Raw genomic sequence first — 7,695 nt, forward strand, 5'->3', positions numbered from 1 at the left:
ACCCCTGAATACAGACAAGACAATACACAAGTAAACTTTGTATCATAGATAAATTATATAAAGTTAAAAGCTCACAGTTTATGTTGTGGAGGTTCATTTTCCTCAAGATTTTTTAACATGCTTTTATAACAAGTTTGTCAGTGTTTGTAGCCCATATAACATTAAAAATACAGCCTAAATAAATTTAATTTTAATTTCATTTAATTTAAGATTATTTTCTTTGCTTAAGTTTACAAAGTCTACCAGCAATATTCTATACATAGTTTCATTTTCATTATTTATATTACCGTATCGTCCGCATATTTTATTACAGAACATGAATTTTTACAATTTCTGAAATCAGCAGTGCATGGAGTTAGTGCTTTACTTTCTTTGATGTTAATTTTAACATTACTAACCAACGCTCTATTCTAAGCCTACTGATAACCACCAATATCTCAACTATCGAAGCTCCCATCCCAGCAACCTGAAGAAATCTATCATATATAGCCAGTGTCTCAGTATTAAACGTATTGCTCCGACACAGCTGACTACGAAGCCCAGATATGCTCCCTTACCAAACACTTTCTTAACAGTGGCTATCCCTTTAAAATTATTAAATTTCAGCTCTTAATGCAGCCTCACACCCCCGCTCTGAACCCCAAACACAAATCTGATTCTGACCGTTAATAGCATCAGTTTTTAACTTCAATTCTCATACTACTAAGTTAGCCAACACTCAAGAAAGATTAACGTACCCTTTAAACAGGACCCTAATATGAAAAATCTGTATTCCAAACCCTCCCTTACTTGCTAACCACCAACCGCTCAACTTCAAGTGAGTTGAATGGCCGAGCGGTTAGCAGGGGTTATAGCCCCTCCCCCCGTCTGGGAAGCATATCCCCCTCCCCTCCGTCGGGGAAGACGAATACATTTTTTCGGGGAACAAACAAATTTAAAACAAAATATTTATTTTCATTAAACTATTTTTGTTAACTTTTCATCACAATAATAATAATAATAATAATAATAATAATAATAATAATAATAATAATAATAAAAATAATAATATTAATAATAATAGTTCAATGAGACTAATTAAAAATAATTTGCGTTCTGTTATGACAAATGTTCGTTTGGATAGTCTTATGATGCTTTGAATACATCGTGATAGGAGAAGCAACCTTGATCTTGACAGCATTGACAGATTCATGCAAAATTTCAAAAATGTAGAATTTCACTTTCAAGAATGAGGATTTGAAAATAAATTAGATGGTTACATTGCATACTCTTTGTTTCTTGTGTTACCGGTATTCAAATTGTCTTGGTTTTGGAAGCTGATTTCGACATTAGAAAAAATATAGGGCCTAGCCTACATGAAGTCTATTATGGTAGCTTGATGCCTATCAAATAAGTAATAAAAATTCGCCATAATTCGTCAAATATCCGTGGCTTCAAGGGCCGAAGCCCCCTGGGCCCACACCGGGGGGCCCTAGGCGGCCCCCCTGGCCCCAGCCAAGTGAGACTCGATTCGCTCCACTATCCCCCTCCCCTGTCGGGGCCTTTAGCACCTCCGTCGGGCAGGTCCTGGCGCCATCACTGTTCTCACATAGTCCAATTTACTCCCTAACCCGACTTCCCATGGTAACATTATATGCAACAAACCACGCTGTAAAGTATGGAAGCATCTCGTCACCGACAGCGTTGTTAGGCTCCCACCCATCTCTTCTTCTATAAATCCCCTCCCCTCACCTGTGATTCTTCGAATACTTGGTTTAATAACCACAAACAGTCCGTCCGTAACAAGAGCAAGGGGTTCCCTGTCGCCGAACACTATATAACGCTCCTGACCACTCCATTGACAACATCCTATGTGTTCTGCTAGCTAACAATTTTCCATCTCTCGACAGAAGACGCTCAGAGCTCAAACTCATTATCAAATTCAATACTCACATTTTATGCCTTAATCGTGACATGGATATTCTGAGTGATTCTACATTCACACACCCTTGACTTTTTTTTTCATATCACCGTATTCCCGACTCACTTATCACTATTTTGTGTACACTATGTTTAATATTCCATATTACTTTTTCTTATAATGTTATATTTAATGTTCACTTCTCTTTGCTTTACATTTGTATCTAGGCCTACCTAGTTTACTTTGTTTTTGTTTATATTTTTTAATGGCTTAATATTATTGTATTATACCATATACATATAACATATAGGCCCATATGTATTTACATTAGGCTCTGGCGGCGTGGGAGGAGACCACCTCATTACCGTTTTATCCCTTAGTAACATGGCAGACGTTAATAATAGACGTTAACAGGGTCCCTGATGAAGGAGAGGGAGAAGAGATGGACACTGCGTCCGGCAATGTCATTGAGGGTGACAGGGTCTTCATCAAGCAAAATCCTCAACACAATAATTACTACAAAGAATAGGAACTTGGAACGTACGAACCATGTTAACAAATGGAAAATTAAAGAATGTATTTAAGGAGATGGAAGAAATGGATTTGGAAATATTAGGATAAGCGAGGTACGGTGGAAGGAAAGTGGAAACATTTTTTATGATGGATACAAGGTAATTATTCTGGAGGAATGAGACAAGATGCAAAAGGAGTAGCAATAATATTTAGCCAAAAAATGCAAAAAGTTAAGTATTTAAATGAAAGTAGCAAGGGTTTAAGCAGAGTTGGTTGATTTAATTACAATGCAAGTTTATATGCCAACATCAAAACCTGAGTATGATGAAGAGTTTGAACGATTGTATGACATTTTAGAGGAAATAATTGATACATACAAACAAGGGAAGTACTAACATTGTATTAATGGAAGACTCCAGTGCTATAATTTGAGAAGGAAACCTAAAACGTAATCTTATTAGAAGGTATGGTCTTGGGAAAAGAAAGGCAAGAGGAGACTTATTAGCCGATTTTGCTGAAAGAAATAAAATGGTTATTTGTAATACCATTTTTAAGTAACCGAATAGAAGACGGTACACATGGAAGGCTCCGGGAGATACAGGAAGGCATCAAATAGTCTACATAATGGTGAAGCGGAGATACAGGAATAGCATTAAAAACTGCCATACTTACCCAGGCGCAGATGTGAATTCTGAATACAATCTACTTACAATAAAAACATCAAAAATTAAATTGAGGAAACTGAATAGAGGAAAGAAAGTCAAAAGATGGAATGTAACCGCTCTTAACAACGACAACATTGTAAATATATATATACCAGTCAAATTGAAAAAAGCATAAAGCCGACAGAAGATTTTAACACATGTGAAGAGCATTGGAAACATGTAAAAGAAACAATCACAAAAAGTGCGGAAATGAATATAGGATACGTAAAAGGTAGATACGAGAAGAAAAGAAACCATGGGTGACAAAATAAATGCTAAAGAAAATGTATGAACGTAAAAAATGGAAAAGTATTAATTCAGAAGAAGGTAGACAGAAATATAGAAAGATAAATGATCAGCTTAGAAGAATAACTGACAGAGCGAGAATGGAATGGTACAGCAAAAAATGCTGAGTTAGAAGATTTAGAAAAGAGTGGAAAAAGTGACCTAATGTACGAGAAGGTTAAGGAGTTAAATTAATAGAAAAGTAGTAGTGGGAAAATATCGAAATCTATATGCGACAAAGACGGGAATATTCTAATAGAAGGTGGAGACATAAAGAAGAGATGGAAGGAATATGTAGAACTATATTTGGCAGCTGAAAAAACAAAAGCCAACAAATGTGATCTTGACATGAATGACCTGATTAAATCTGAAATAATGGGTGCAGATATTTTATTGAGTGATATATTATAGCAGTTGGGTAGGAACAGGGAATTCCCATGCACCCACAGGATATATTTTTTAACTAACATTTTTGTAATCCTCAAAATGTCCCATGGGGTTGTTTGGTGGCCATTTTGGCGGCCATCTTGGATTTTCAACGAGAGCCATTAATTTTTATAATTCATTGACTAAAAATCGCATAAAATCAAATGTATAGTGTAAGCATTGTTTTAAATTCTAAATACAAAACATTGACTTAGCAATATATTTGGCGGCCATATTGCCGGCCATTTTGAATGTTCAATGAAACTTGATTATTGGTATAACATTTGACCTATATATCATACAAAAAATAAGTAACCAATGTTTTTAGAGTAATGTTTTAATTAGGAATAGATTAAGAGTGCAGTACACTACATTCTCCCCCCACTAACTTTGAACTACAAATTCAGACGGTGTGGGGACTTAACTATTCGTGAGGATCTTCGCAATAGGGGTTTTTGAGCTAGTACAGTAGGACTATTTGACCTTTGTCAACCGGTTCACTCACTCTGGGGTTTTCGACCACCATTGGAGTTTCAGAGAGTGTAGAACTTTGCGTTGGCAAAGGCTCAGGGTGTGTTACCACATGTGGATTCCGCTGCTTCTCATGAACTTCCCTTGGAGTATATCCACTTACGTCATTGACAGGAACCCCTTAGCCAACAGATGGTCGACATGACAATAGCGTAGGGCTCCCGCAACACGCACCAAATAGGTGAGAGGACCCAACCTCTTAACTACACATCCATTTACATGCTTAATTAACTCATCTCTATTGTTTTTAACTCCAACATGTTCACCCACGTGAAATTTCCTCAAGTGCTCTACCTTACTGGCAGTGACCATTCGCTTCTTATGCCTTAGGGTTGAATAAGACAAACCTTATCGTGGGGAACATGATAAAACGACACCAGAATATTTAAAATCATTTGAAGTTAGTTTTGACATAGTTTTTCTCTTCTTCCAACCACCACCAACAGCAAAAGTTTTTTGAACATACTCCTATCAAATTTCCATGGATGGTGGTTTCCTCTGGCTGCTTCCGTGGTTCCTTGATGACAAAATAGTTTTTTAATGGCTGGTTGATAGGGGTAACCTTTTCACCAGTACTTGAGACAAAACCACCAAATCCTGGAACAAGTTGTTTCACTACGCTCCCCACTGCACGTGCAGTAACCAGATATGATACTCTCGGGTGAACTCTACAGTTTAGCGCAGGCAGAATGAATGCAGCTCCCTCAGACATTTTTTGGCCCAACACGACCATTATTATATAAACTGATGCCAGGATATTGGCCATATCCACTCTCATGAGCGCATCTTGCTTCATACGTAGACAGCGTCCGGAGCATTTTCTCCAAACTTGGGTTTCACCTCCTGTACTATGATTCCAGCACTGTTCAACATCTTTGAACCATGAATGTTTGTCATATTTCATCTCGAGTGGGACAATCTAAACAAAATTATTACAAATATTCATGGTTCAAACTTTGTTGAACAATGCTAGTGGAATCAAGGTACAAGAGGTAAAACCCGGATGTTTGAGCTCTGGACGCTTCCTGTCTACAAACGAAGCAAAATGTGCTCCTTGAAAGGGGATATGATTGTGACCCTGGCACCAGTTCAGGTTGTGCTGGGCCCAAATTTTCTGAGGGAGCTGTATTCAATCTGCCTACACTGAACAGTGTAACAAAGTGCAATCTAGAGTATCATGTCTAGTTACTTACATATTAGTAGCAGCAGAGGGAAAAAAACTTGTTCCAGGATATGGTGGCTTTGTCTCAGGTCTGGTAAAAAACTCTTCTGTAAGTCAACCATCGCCAGTATTACCCCTATCTACCAGCCAGGCACAGAATATTCAGGGTCTATTGAAGCAGTGAGAGAATGCCATCATGGAGATTGGTCAGGAGTGTGTTCTCAATACTTTTAAACTTTGTGGCTGCAATAAAGCACCCACAACCTATATCCAAACTTTAAACCTGTGAACCATCGGCTTGGTAACTTCAAGCAAGCTAATAGGCCGATATTCTGTTGCAACAAACCTTGTGATTTTTCTTAGATTTTTATGTACCACTCTGGTAAATTTTAAGTGAATGCATAACCTCCTTGGCGGCAGTAATAATAACGTACTTGTAGAGTGGGTCCTCGATTAATTATAGTCATTTAAAGAATTACATGATTTTATAAGGGATTTTCTTTGTAAAACATCCACAAAAAAGACTCATTTGATGTAACAGCATGTGTAGTACAATAATAAATGTACAGTAGATTTATTGTGAAACTAAACATTGCATCTGACCGAGTGGTGTGGATAGCATTTGTGAACAGGGAGCTTCAATCACATTGGACAGCAAATCATGGTCATTAAGTTTGACTATTAGTTGAGGGGGGGGGGGGGGGGGGGGGGGGGGAGTGCGAGGTTCCGAACGTGGGGCCCGATTACCCCGATGAAGAATCAGATTTCCACGAGGAAAACAAAGTGGGCGCTTTCGAGCTTCGATTAAAAGGCCTCGAAAGTGGTCCAAGCTCGAAGCCCCGAAAGCTTTAACAATTTAGGGGTTTCACAAAGGCATATTTAAACGACTTTAGAGTTTACTAATATGTAGCAAAATATATGATTTTATTTTTCTCCCCAACGAATTGTGCTTTTTCTCCCCGATGGGGTGGGGGAGGGGAAGCTCTTCCAGACGGGGGCCCTGGCCACCCCCCTCCCCACCCCAGCTGGCGCCACCCCTGATTAAACATGAACAAGTCGTCAGTAACGTATTTTGATCAAAGAATATAGATAGAAGAACGAAAAAATCGTGTAATCAACCGAATTGCAAGATGGGGCAAGTGGAGTAGGGCGCCGCGTATCGGCTGTGTGTATAAATACTTGTCTAGTGTAGAGTAGGTATAGGCTAGTATACAGTGTTAGAAGATTTTAGGTATTTATTAATTATTCTAGGTCTATCTATTCTTGTACATATAGCTTAGACAATAATTGGATAGGCAAAGCTAGGCCCCAGCTTTCAAGTAAAAAAAGGAACATTACAGTGTATATGTTATGTGTAAACTAGATCTAAAGTACTAGATATAGATCTACTAAAAGGCCTAGACATGCATAGGCGGAATACTTTTGTTAGTTAAACTTAGCCTTGATTTATTTATTATTTTATCTTATTAAGTATTATTATTATTAATATATTATTGTTTACTTTATTATCGTCATTATTATTGTATATTATTATCATTAGCATTATCATCAATATAATTGTTATTGTTATAGGCATCATAATAGTAATTTTATTATTATTATTATTATTATTATTATTATTATTATTATTATTATTATTATTATCATTATTATAACATTAAACACTTTTCCAACCTTGTTAGGATCAATAATGACATGTATTATTACAACAATTAGGCCCTATTATTAACAATTTACTATTATTATTATTATTATTATTATTATTATTATTATTACTATTTATATTAATATTATTATTATTATTATTATTACTAACATTTAACATTTTCCATCCATGAATAAGTTTTTATGATCTATTAAAAGGCCTAGACATGCTTAGGTGAGGCTACTTTTGTTAAACTTGGCCTTGATAAATTAATTATTATTAATTATATTTTATTAAGTATTATTATTATTAATGTTTACTTATCATTATTATCATCATCATCAATATAATTGTTATTGTTATAGGCATAATAGTAATTTTATTATTATAATAATAATAATAATTATTATTATTAATATTATTATTATTATTATAACATTTAACATTTTTCCAAACTTGTTAGGATCAATAATGACATGTATTATTACAACAATTAGGCCCTATTATTAATAATTGTAATTTTATTATT

The 7,695-nt window shown here is 36.0% G+C and overlaps 1 protein-coding gene across 1 annotated transcript in view; it reads right to left on the bottom strand.

Moving 5' to 3' along the window:
* The window catches only part of LOC117107542, a 40,612-nt gene that overhangs the window by 19,955 nt on the left and 12,962 nt on the right, over positions 1 to 7,695 (bottom strand). The gene's annotated exons all lie outside the window — the stretch shown is intronic.

Source organism: Anneissia japonica, unplaced genomic scaffold, assembly GCF_011630105.1.
Source record: "Anneissia japonica isolate Jap-2015-1 unplaced genomic scaffold, ASM1163010v1 scaffold287722_len911783_cov160, whole genome shotgun sequence".
NCBI lineage: Eukaryota > Metazoa > Echinodermata > Crinoidea > Comatulida > Comatulidae > Anneissia > Anneissia japonica.